The sequence below is a fragment of the Crocuta crocuta genome, unplaced genomic scaffold, assembly GCF_008692635.1.
Source record: "Crocuta crocuta isolate KB4526 unplaced genomic scaffold, BGI_CrCroc_1.0 scaffold273, whole genome shotgun sequence".
Lineage (NCBI taxonomy): Eukaryota > Metazoa > Chordata > Mammalia > Carnivora > Hyaenidae > Crocuta > Crocuta crocuta.
In genome coordinates, this window is record NW_027529425.1 from 5031169 (window position 1) to 5043235 (window position 12067).

Sequence of the window (12067 nt, forward strand, 5' to 3'; positions counted from 1 at the left end):
AGCATTATAGGACAGACAAGAGTATACGGGGGCTCAAAAGCTTCTAAGACCACCATTTTTCCCTTGAAGCTAAAGTAGTTTAAACATGCTCAGAAAACTCACTTACTTTAGAAAACCAGAATTTACTAACACTCCTGTAGTAATATCATGACCGTCTGATGATTAATTGGCACTTATCATGGGCTGGCACCAAACCATGCAATTTTCATTTATATTTTTATATTATATAAAATTATTATCCCCATTTAACAGATGAGGAAGGAAGGCTTTTAGAGACCCTGACCTCTGTAAAACTTGCTCAAGGTCAAATAACAAGTAGAGGAGCCAGGGCTCAAACTCCAATCTGTCTAATGTTACTAATTCATTCACTCCTCATTCATTTACTCATTCAAGAATATGTCAGTCCCAACCATATAATACTAAGTATTTTGCAGAACCAAGGCTACAATGGTGGGGGCTGTTGGAGAGAGGAAGACATGGTCCTTATTGTCATGGGGAAAGAGATGTTAATCAAATTATCACATAATTAAAGTTACACATGTGTAAAGGGCTATGAAGGACACAGAAAGACTCCAAGTCCTCACCCGATCTCCATGGGAATCAGGGACAACTTCCCTGAGGAAACAACACCTGTGCTAACATCTGAAGGATGAAAGCTAGATGAGGGAAGGAAAAGAAACAAGCATAGAGCCCCACAGCAGGAGGAGCAAGGCACTCACTCACATCAGAGGAAAGGAAGAGAGAGAGCAGGGAGTTAAAATCCACCATGCAGTCCATTTTAAGGATTTTGGTCTTATCCGAACAGCAATGGGAAGGCACTGAACCAGGTGGCATAGGATATTATGTTTGTGTTTCAGAAGTCCTGCTGGCAATGAGTAGCAAATGGACAAGAAGGGAACCAGAATGGATGAGACTAGATCCCAAAGAAAACCACTGCACTTGTCCAAGAAAGAGACAGTGTTCACTTGGGTAAGGGTGACAGCAGCAGAAACACAGAGAGGTCAGGTGAGAAAGACACATGAGAAGAAAAACAATGAAATGTGGAGATAATATGGATGAGGCATTGAGAATGAGTCCTAACTTACAGAGCACTTAACTGGGTAGAGGAGTCTGAGGTGCCCTAGAAATATTCAAGTGAAAAGACCCAGTTGATGACTGGATAGAGAGCACGAAAGCTCCAGTAAATTTTGGAGTCATTAATATATAACACATGCAGAGGGCAATCCAAATCATGTTCCTAAATGAACATCTTAGGAAGAGCACTGAGCAGGAGCAGAAGAGAAGCGGGACTGGCTCTGGGAGCTCCAACACTGAACAACTAGGAGGTAATGGTACTCAGCCCCCCTGAAATACTGAGAGAGAAATCAGGAATTATTCAGGAAGAAAACCAAGAGGAAAGGCTTCTTCTAACTGTTAAAAAAAAAAAAAAAAAAAAAAAAAACAGAGAGACCATTCCTGAAGCAAGCTACTGAGGAGGCCAGTGACATATGAACGGAAGAACATCCTTTAGACGTGTTTTTCCTGAGACCACTCATCACCTTATCCAGAGCAATCGTGGTGGAATGGTGGGAACAGAAATCAAGGGGAAAAACTCTGAGCTGAGGCAGAAAATACAAACAACTCTTCCCAGAAGTGTGTTGTAAATGGAAAGAGAAGAGAAAGAAGACAATAGCTAGGTAGATGTAGGAAGGACGTGGTTCTCTTTCAATACTTGAATATGTTTAAATGCTGATGGAATTGTTTTGGTTACGAGGAACAGTTTGAATGTTTAGGAAAGGAAAAAAAAATAGATTGATAGTACACATTTCTTAGGGGGAGAGAACAGGATGGAGTTGCAAATCCAAGTGGAGATAAATGACCTTAAATATTTAACAAAAGGAAGAAATTCTGAAGATATACATAACTCAGTTATTTTTGGAAGCACGATATTGAGGGAGCTTTTAACCTAATGACTTCTGTTTCTCCGTCAAGTCTAAGGTGAGTTATCTACTGAAAAGATGGAATAGAGGAAGGATGGGATAACTTTTGAGGCAAAAAAGGAACCTCAAAATAGTTCAGCGGTGACCAAAGTCACACAACTACGAAATACCAGGAGGAGGAGCAGAGAGAGAGGGACAGAGAGAGAATTCCAAGTAGACTCTGCTCTGATAAGGCAGAGCTCAAACTCAGGAACCATGAGATCATGACATGAGCAGACCAAGAGTCAAACACTTAACTGACTGAGTCACCCAGACACTCTTAAGTGCCAAGAGAATTCTAATCCAGATCTTAAAACTTGAATTTAGCCCTCATGCCACTTGAAAGCAGCTGCTGCTGTGTCCTCTGGCCCTTTTGGTTTTTCCTCCACATCATTTCTCCCAATGGTGACTCTTGCACAAAGACATCCTGGCTTGTGAAATCACAGGGGGATGAGACCTCAGGAGATGCGGATACAGGCTTAACCTTCATGTCCTTGCTATACCACTCATGGTGATGCTTTTAAATCACAGTATCCAACTTTAGGCATATCAAGTAGGCAAGGAATTCATGGGATTGAGACCATGATGCTCACAGATTTTTACAATGAGTGGAAACAAGTCTCCAAAACTGGGCAGGAATCAAGAAAAGCTAGACAAAAGCCAAGATCCAACAAGAGAAAGGCTACTTAGGGCCTCTGACCTCTGAGTCACAGAGTTTCACCATGTCTTGGCTAGATCGCTCACCAAATTGACTTGTACAACACACCAACCATCATATATGAGAGTTAAACTGAAAACTCTACGAGCCATCAAAAACATTAAAATGTGTACAATCCAGTTAAATCCCATGTATATATAGATTATCCTGTGAAATTTCCACCTCACATACGTATGTTTCTCAAATCAGCTGTGATTTGCTCTTCAATGTTTATGTATTCTTTGGAATGTAAAAAGAAACATTTATCAAAGATAAAAAGGCACTTCAATCAAGAATCTAGTCTAAGATTTCTTATTTTAAAAAACCCAAATGATAAGGAACAGAGCCATGAGGAAATACAGATATCCATAACTGGTTTCTAGAAGTAAGTTAAATAATTTTAAGATTCATTCATTCTCTAATTTATAATAATTGAGTTGTTTTGGGCCCTTAGTTTTTAATTGATTCATTCACAATGACTAACAAAACTACTTGATATCACACACATAGTTGACCCTCAAACAACATGGTTTGCACTACTTGGTTCACTTACATCTAGGTTTTTTGTTCCCAATAAATACAAAACAGTACTATAAATGCATTTTCTCTTCTTTATGATTTTAATAACACTTTCTGTTTTCTAGCTTATGTTAGTGTAAGGTATACAATATATATAATACGTATAACCTACAAAATAGATGTTAACTGTTTTCGCTAATAGTAAGACTTCTGGTTAACAGTAGACTGTAGTAAGTAGTTAAGTTTTAGGGGAGTCATAAATTATATACAGAGTTTTGACTACATCGCGGTTGGCACCCCTAACCACGATGGTGTTCAAGGGCCAAACCATAATTCTTCTTAAATTTGGACATTAGACAATATAACCTATAAAATAAAGAGAGACATAGGGGGAAGGGGAATGGCAAGATTCAGGTCATTAACTTTGGAAACTGAGTGAATGAGATTTTGTACACAATAACTGTAGGACATACTAACATACTATCAACTACTGTAACACCTGTTCTTCCCTAAAAGCACATTTCCAAATTCCTTCCTTCTGAGAGTTGAAAAAGTAAAACCAGTTCCAAAATCTGAATTGTCATCAAATAAAAACAGATATACAAAGAACAATTTCAGATTTTCAATGACAAAAACACCTACAACCTATAGTAAAGATATTTACTGATTCAGATTCTAAAGCAGAGTTCATAAAGCTTAATAATTCACTAATCAAGCCTTCTCAGATGAAGTGATTGAATTCACCATTTAATTCACCATCTTTCCCAGACTATTCTTATGAAAGGCATAACTTAATCATCCCAAAACATCCTACAGCAAGCAGGTGACAGTATGTGGCACACATCATTACAGCTGTCCCCATTCTACAGTCTGGCAGAAGAAAATTTAGAAAACATTTTCCCATTAAAAGATAAATACCATTATGCCTAAAACACTTAAGGGAGCAATGGTTTATTGAAATAGGAATGCCATTTACCATCTTAAAATATCACCAGATCTTACTTAACAGATAAAAATTAAAAAGTAAAATAAAGTAAAAATAAACACTTATCCCAAAATCACTTAATTTTAAGATGTTGGACAAAAACCCAAAATACTAAAAATTAAAATCACTTTCTTTCCTATCCAGAAACAGGCAAGTTTCAGAAAATTAATGTATTATATATTTAGAAATGTCGATACACGTGACAAACACCTTTTTTATTTTTTTTTAAACTCCACAGTACTTCTCACTCCTCTCTTTCTGCTAGAAGAACCTCAGCCAGTTCAAGTAGCAGTCGAGAGGGAGACAAGGCCCTCACCCCAGGCCACGGATAGGAGTTACAACTGGTTGAGATGAACTGGTCACTGTGGTGATTCACTGTCATTGATTAGTGATGGGTCTGGAGGGCCTGTGAGACTGAGTTCTGGCCAATAACAGTTCTCAGTTCTGGAAGCAGCGATGTGTGGGGTGGAGACTTGGGAAAGCGTTTGCTTTCTTGGTTTTAAAAGAGAGAAAGAACAAATCCATTCTGCAGGCATCTCCTTTCATCGCTTGGCTCTTTTCCCTACTTCCTGCCTGGAATAAAGAAGTGATGTCTCAGCTAGGAGGCGACAAGCATAAGGACTGAAACCAGCACATTAAGGAAGGAGAAACAGAAAGAAAGGAAGAGCCGGAGTTCCTGATGGCACTGGGGAGTGGCTACATCCAGCCCTGTCCTGGACATCTGTCAACTTCAGATCAAGTTTAAAACACAACACAACACACCACAGGGAGGATTCTAGAGTGTCACAATTATTTGGAACCAAACACATTTAAAAGTGATAAGGTATAGAAGGTTTCATACCTAAAAGTGTATCTTCTGCAAAAAGGGATGTAAGCATTTACTACAAATACAATACCAAATTCCTACTAAATGGACAAGATACTTCAGGGCACAGACAGACAAAAATCTCAAGCCATCTGTTCTCTAAAAATGCAAAATTTAAAACAGAAAGAATAACATGCTAAAGTCATGCATTAAAATACAGAACTGGCCATGTGTAGCAACATGGATGGAACTTGAGGGTGTTACGCTGAGCGAAATAAGTCAGAAAGAGAAGGACAGCTACCATATGTTTGCACGTATAGGAGGACTAGGAAGAACTTAACGGAGGACCGCGGGGGAGAAGGAGGAGGGAAATGGTGGGGGAGAGAGGGAGGCAAACCATGAGAGACTCTTGAATGTTGAGAACTAAGGACTGATGAGTATGGGGGGGAGGGGAACGGGGGTGATGGGCATGGAGGAGAGCACTTGTGGAGATGAGCACTGGGTGTTACATGGAAACCAATTTGACAAACTATTTAAAAAAATAATAAAAAATTAAAAAATAAAAATACTTAACTGTAATGTCATCAGCTGTCCTCATGCAGACAGGTTTAATGCAATCCCATTCAGAATGTTAGCGGAATACTTTTAAGTGTATGTGTGTCTGTGATTTGACCATTGATTCTACAAACATACAAGGAAATACAAAAATAAGACAATGTTGAAGAAGAACAAATTTAGAGACTTTCATTATGAAATACAAAATCTTTTTATAAAACTAGAGAAATTAAAACAGTGTGGTAATGCAGCAAAAATAAACAAAAGAAAGAAAACAGACTAATACAGTCACTTGACTTATAACAAATGTGGCACTGCAGTGCCTAAGAGAAAGGACGATCATAATAATAATGATATGGTGTCAGATACACGTATAGAAAAGGCAGTCCGGACCTCTACCTCATATTCATATAAATAAAAGCCAATTCCAGATAACTGTATACCTTTTAGATTATTCTGTTTCTCACCAGGACCCTGACCATAAAGGCATTTTACAAAAAATATGTATAAGTAAAAAAAAGATGGAGAAAATAATAATATCTTAGAAATAATATACTAGCAGACAAAACAACAGAAAAACAGGAAGATCCACTGAGGGAACGTCCCTGTGTATGCAACAAAAGGAAAGAGGGCTGAAGAAGAGAAGAGGAAAGACAATTAGAGGATAAATCCAGGAGATTTAACTCCCAAACAGAAGTTTTCACTTATTCATTCATTCAACAAATATGTACTGTACAGAGAAGTTACTCTGTAAAGACACTGTTCTAGGCACTCAGGATCAAACAAGGAACAAAACAGCCAAAAATCCCTTAGTTGTAGAACTTATAGCAGAGTGCCGTAAAGCAAGAGGAGAAACACAAGAGGAAACACTTTACCAATAATACCAGACATTTCCCAGGAAGTAAAAACAGTTTCCAGATGAAAGACCAGCAAGATTCAGCCCAGACCCACAATGCCACAAAAAAAGGCTTATCGATGCAAAATTTCAAAACCTCAAAGATAAAGAGAATTATCTAAAAGTATTCATATTTTTGTATGTCAAATGCAAGAATTAGAATGTCATTTTATTTCCCAAGACAATCACTAGAGGCTGTAAGACAATGGGGGAATACTGGGAAAAATTCTAAATGAAAATGATTTTCAAACAAGAATTTCATACCTACATGAGAGTAAAATAAAGACATTTTCAAAGATCTAAAGTATCTAAAAACTTACTTCTCACACATGCATTCTCAGGAAATTCCCAGAGGGTGTGCACCAACAAACAAGGATTAACAAATAGAGAGACATGTGGAGTGGAGAGAATGAGAGACATAACAAAGGAGACTGCCAAAGGGAGCAGGTACAATGTTGGTGACGTAAAATTCCGAGATGGGAGCAGAGCAGAAGTCCCAGAGAGCAACCGGCTCAGACTGAAGCCTGGCACTCAGAGGAGCATCTCCAAGGGAAAGAATAAAAAGGAATGAGTAGAAAAAGGAAATGGTAAACCAACTGGTATGTTTGGCCATCTGAAGCTGAACTTCATGGAGTTTAGAGATAAGCTAATAATAAGTAGATAGTAAACCAAACAAAACAGAAGCTGTGAAACAAAGAAGTATTGTCCTAGGGTACAGTGTGGGCCAGCTAGGAACAATAAAGAACAATACTGAATAGTCATAAAACCTAAGCACCATGTTCCGATTTAACCAGAAGTTGTGAACTGGGAGGATGACGGGAGGGGACAGGACAGCGTGTGTGACATGCATGGGAACAGATTGAGGAAGGGCACCGAAACCAGTTAACAGAGTTAGATCCTCATCCTCCAAGACTTCTAAAAGGTAGAAAGAAGAAGTGCATCAGTCAGGGATGCCAAGATTGGAGGCACAACAAAATGGCGGGCATCTTATGAATCCCTACCTGAAAGGGGACAGCAAACTGGGCTGGGTGCTCTCCCTCTCTGAACTAGTAAGCTCCTTCCCTGCTCTGGTCAACAGGAATCCCAGCACCGGCAGCAGGTGAGCACAGCAATACCAAAAGGGGATTCAGTTAAGAACCTCACTGTCGACAAGGGGCTGGGAACAGCACTCCTCTATCCCACCAGGTCTGAGACTTCCTGCTTCTGTCACCAAGCAGCCCAGAACAGGAAGGCACCTTCTGCACCTCCAGGAGGCGGCAGCAGGAACCGGTGCAAAAGCAGATGAAAATAGATCAAAACAGTAAGACAAAGGCTCTCAAAATTAAGGTGTCATTGGAACCACCAACAAAAGTTGACCAGGATCCAAGTGCTGAACCTAAATATGGTGATGGTCAGTTAAAAATCAAGATTTAAGTAGGATCAGACATCCGACAACCCAAAAAGTCCAAGGTACAATTAAAAATCATCAATCATACCAAAACCCAGGAAAATCACACGTTAGAATTCTCTGATGAGAAATGCAGTTATTTATTTTTAAGTTTTTTAAGTATAGTGACAGAGAATGTTACGTGAGTTTCAGGCTCAAAGTAATGACTCAAGTTCTCTCTATATGATGCTGTGCTCACCACAAACAGAGCTATCATCTGTCACCATACAACACTGTCAGAATGTTGTTGATGACATTCCCTATGTTGTGCCTTTTATTCCCATGACTCATTCATTCTGTAACTGGAAGCCTGTGTCTCCCTCTCCCTGTCACCCATTTTGCACATCCCTTCACTCCCCTTCCTTCTGGCAATAACCACTTTGTTCTCCATATTTATAGGTCTGATCCTGATTTTTGTTTGTTTGTTTTGGTTTTTAGATTCCACATTCGAGTGATATCATACGGTATTTGTCTTTCTCAGTCTGACTTATTTCACTTGGCATAATATCCTCTAGGTCCATCCATGTTGCAAATGGCAAGATCTCATCTCTTTTTATGACTAATATTCCATTGTTTGCATTTGTGTGTGTATATATATGTATACACACACACACACATCTTCATTATGCATTAATCTATTGTTAGACACTTTGGTTGCTTCTGTATCTTGGCTTTTATAAATAATGCTGCAATATACATGGAATGTGTATAACTTTTTAAATTCGATTTTTCATTATCCTTGTGTAAATAGCCAGTAGTGGAATTACTGGATCATATGGTGCTTCTATTTTTAATTTTTTGAGGAACCCTCATACTGTTATTCCCAGTGTCTGATAAGAATTTAAAGCAGCCATCATAAAGATGCATCAACAAGCAATTATAAACTCCCTTGAAACAAATGAAAGAAATGGAAAAGATAATTCCAGCAAAAAAATAAAATAGAAGTTACAAAAAAAGAAACCAAATAAAAGTTATAGAATTGAAAATTACAATAACAGAAATTTAAAAAGAAGCCTTCTGGAAGCATTCAATTGGAAAACGTAGATAACAGGATTGAAGACTGAACAACAAAACTTAGTGATCAGAACATCACAGAGAAAATACAGAGCCTCTGGACCTATAGTACAAGAACAAAAGGTCCAAAATTTCTATCAATGGAATCCCAGAAAGAGTGGGGCTGAAAGAATTATTTGAAGAAATATTATTTCCCAAATTTAGCAAAAGACATAAATCTACAAATTCAAGAAGCTGAATAAATCCCAAACAGGACAGCCACCACCCACCCACCCCCAAAATAAAAAATCTACACCAAGACAAATCAGTGAACCTAAAGGAAAAAAAACTGAAATCAGTGCAAGAGAAGCAACACCTTAGTTATAGAGGGATAACAATTCAAATGACAAATTTCTCAGCAAAATCTGTAAAGACCAGAAGGAAGCAACACATTCTTCCAGTGCTGAAAAAAGAAAGCTGTCAAAGAAAAAAAGATAACTTCTGTATCAATAAAATCATCCTTGAGGAATGAAGAGGGAATGAAACATTTGAGATAAAGGAAAACTAAAAGAATTTATGAGTAGCAAACCTTTCCTTAAAGAATGTCAATCTTCCCCCTACACACTGATCTACTAGTTTAACATGGTTTCTATCAAAATCCCAGTACAAATATAGACATTGAAGACATAGGTAGAAAAGATATCTCAAAAATCCCTATGTAAAGAACCTAGAGTAACTACAACAGTCTTGGCAGAGAAGAACCAAGTGAAAAGCATCTCTCTACCCAATATTAGGGCCCACGGTCTACAATAATCACAACTGGGTCATACTGACAGAGGGACAGACACAGAGATAGATGGGACAGAAGAGAAAATTCAGAAATACACACACACAAATATGCTCAACTGATTTTTGACAAAGGTGTAAAAATGATTCAATGAAAGAACAGCCTTTTCAACACATGGAGCTGGAATACAGAGATATCGTGGGTTAAAAACAAGAACCTAAACCTAAAAACAAGAACCTAAACCTAAGTCTCAAATCTTATACAAAAATTAACTCAAAATGGATCACAGACTTAAACATAAAGCTTAAAACTCCAAAACTTTTTTTTATTTGGATAAAATCTTAGGGGATTGATAATGGTAGGCAGTAAGTTCTTAGACTTGACTCTAAAAAGCATAACCCATAAATGAATAATTGATAAACTGGACTTCATCAGAATTATAAACCTTTGCTCTACGAAGATCCTGTTAAGAGGATGAAAAAAATCTACAGACCTGGAGAAAATGTTTTCAAACTACATACCCAACAAAGAACAAGTATCTGAATATGTAGAGAACTCTCAAAACCCAACAAAAAATTCAACTGTACAATGGGCAAAAAATGCAGACATCAAAAGATGTTCAAGTCAATAGCCATTACAGCAGTGTGAAGCCATAATGTCTAAACTTGAATGTCTAAGCTTGAAAATGATAACACCAAACACTGGCAAGGATGCAGAGAAAATGAACCATTTGCACATTGCATGTGGAATACTAAAAATTGTGTGGCCAACTCTGAAAAATAGTTGACGGTTTCCTATAAAACTGAACGCGCAATTACTATACAATCCAACAATTGCACTCTTGGGCATTTATCCCAGAGAAATGAAAACTTACGTTCACAAAGAAACCTGCACATAAATGTTCATAGCAACTTGACTCGCAATTAACCAAAAAATGGAAATAAACCACATATCCCTCAATAGGCAATTGGTTAGGTAGAAAGAGATGGTGGAATATTCCTTGGCGATAAAAAGGAATGACCTGTTGATAATATAACAACTTAGATGATGTCCAAAGAAATTATGCTGAGTGAAAAAGCAAATCCTGAAAAGTTATATACTGTGACATTTTTGAAATGACAAATTAGAGAAATGGAAAACAAATTTGTCATTCCCCCAGATGAGAGACTGGGGCAGGGTTGGCTATGAAAGCAGCACACAAGGAAACAGAGGTATTCTGTGTTCTGCCTGGAAAACACAAACCTACATCCATGAAAAAAACTGCACAGAACTCAGTGTACACACGAACACAAGTAAATCTGAGGAGACTTGAAAACAGTTAAATACATTTAACAAAGATGAAAGTTCACTTTTAAAGGGGAAACTTCAAAGAAAAAACATATAACAATGAACTAAATGAAAGATAAAGATGCCACTCTAGAAACTGAGTCGGTTTTTATGATCTGTGTCAATTTCATCTTGGAACTTGGTTTTCTGTATATTATATTTACGTGTTCTTATTGCACAGCGCCTCAAAAATGTTGTAGAGTAAGTTATGTATAAATTGCCAACCCATCAATCTTGGGTCCAGGTTTATATAAGAAAGAAGAAAGCAGTTGTTATTTACTATGAAAAGGAAATAAATTACAATGAACAAGTTAACACTTTAATGAAAATGACGAAGTTCTCCATATAAAAAAAAACCCACATAACCTGTACTTCCTAAAACATCCCTACTTTTCTCCTCTCCCCCTCACAGCTTTGCTTGTAGCGAAATGGAGTAATGGATGAGATTACTTTATAGACCTTAGAGACCTAGACCAGAACAACAGTTAATCCAAATGAACCCAGATTACAGTTCCAAGAGAAGTAAAGACCACCCCTGTCTCTCAGTCCCATAAAAAGTGCATCCAAATGTCAACTTGAGATCTAGGTGTCATCTCACACTGACTGCATGTCAGAGAGCACAGACAGGTAGCCCCTCCCTTAAGCCAACACAGGTCCACTGTGGCAAGGTGAGCACTTGCATCACAATAACCCAGGTGCTTGTCAAAAATGCATATTCCTGGCTCCATCCAAAGCCACCAGGTCAGTTCCCTATGGCTGCCATCACAAAATATAAACTGGCAGCTTCAGATGACAGAAGTGTCCTCTATTAGACTTCTGGACGCTCTCAGGAAAAATCTGTCCCTTGCCCTTTCCAGCTTCTGGTGGCTATCAGTGTTCTACATGTGGCCACGTGACTGCCATCTCTGCCTCTGTGGTCACACTGCTGCCTCCCCTTCCTCGGTCTGTCTTCTCCCCTGTGTGTCTCTCTTATAAGGATACCTGCGGTGGTTCAGAGCCCACCTAGATCATCGAAGATAATCTCATCTTCAGATCCTGGGTTTAATCACATCTGCAAAGGCCCTTTTTCCAAGTAAGGGAATATTCACAAATCTAGAGATGTAATGTTATATATTTGGGGG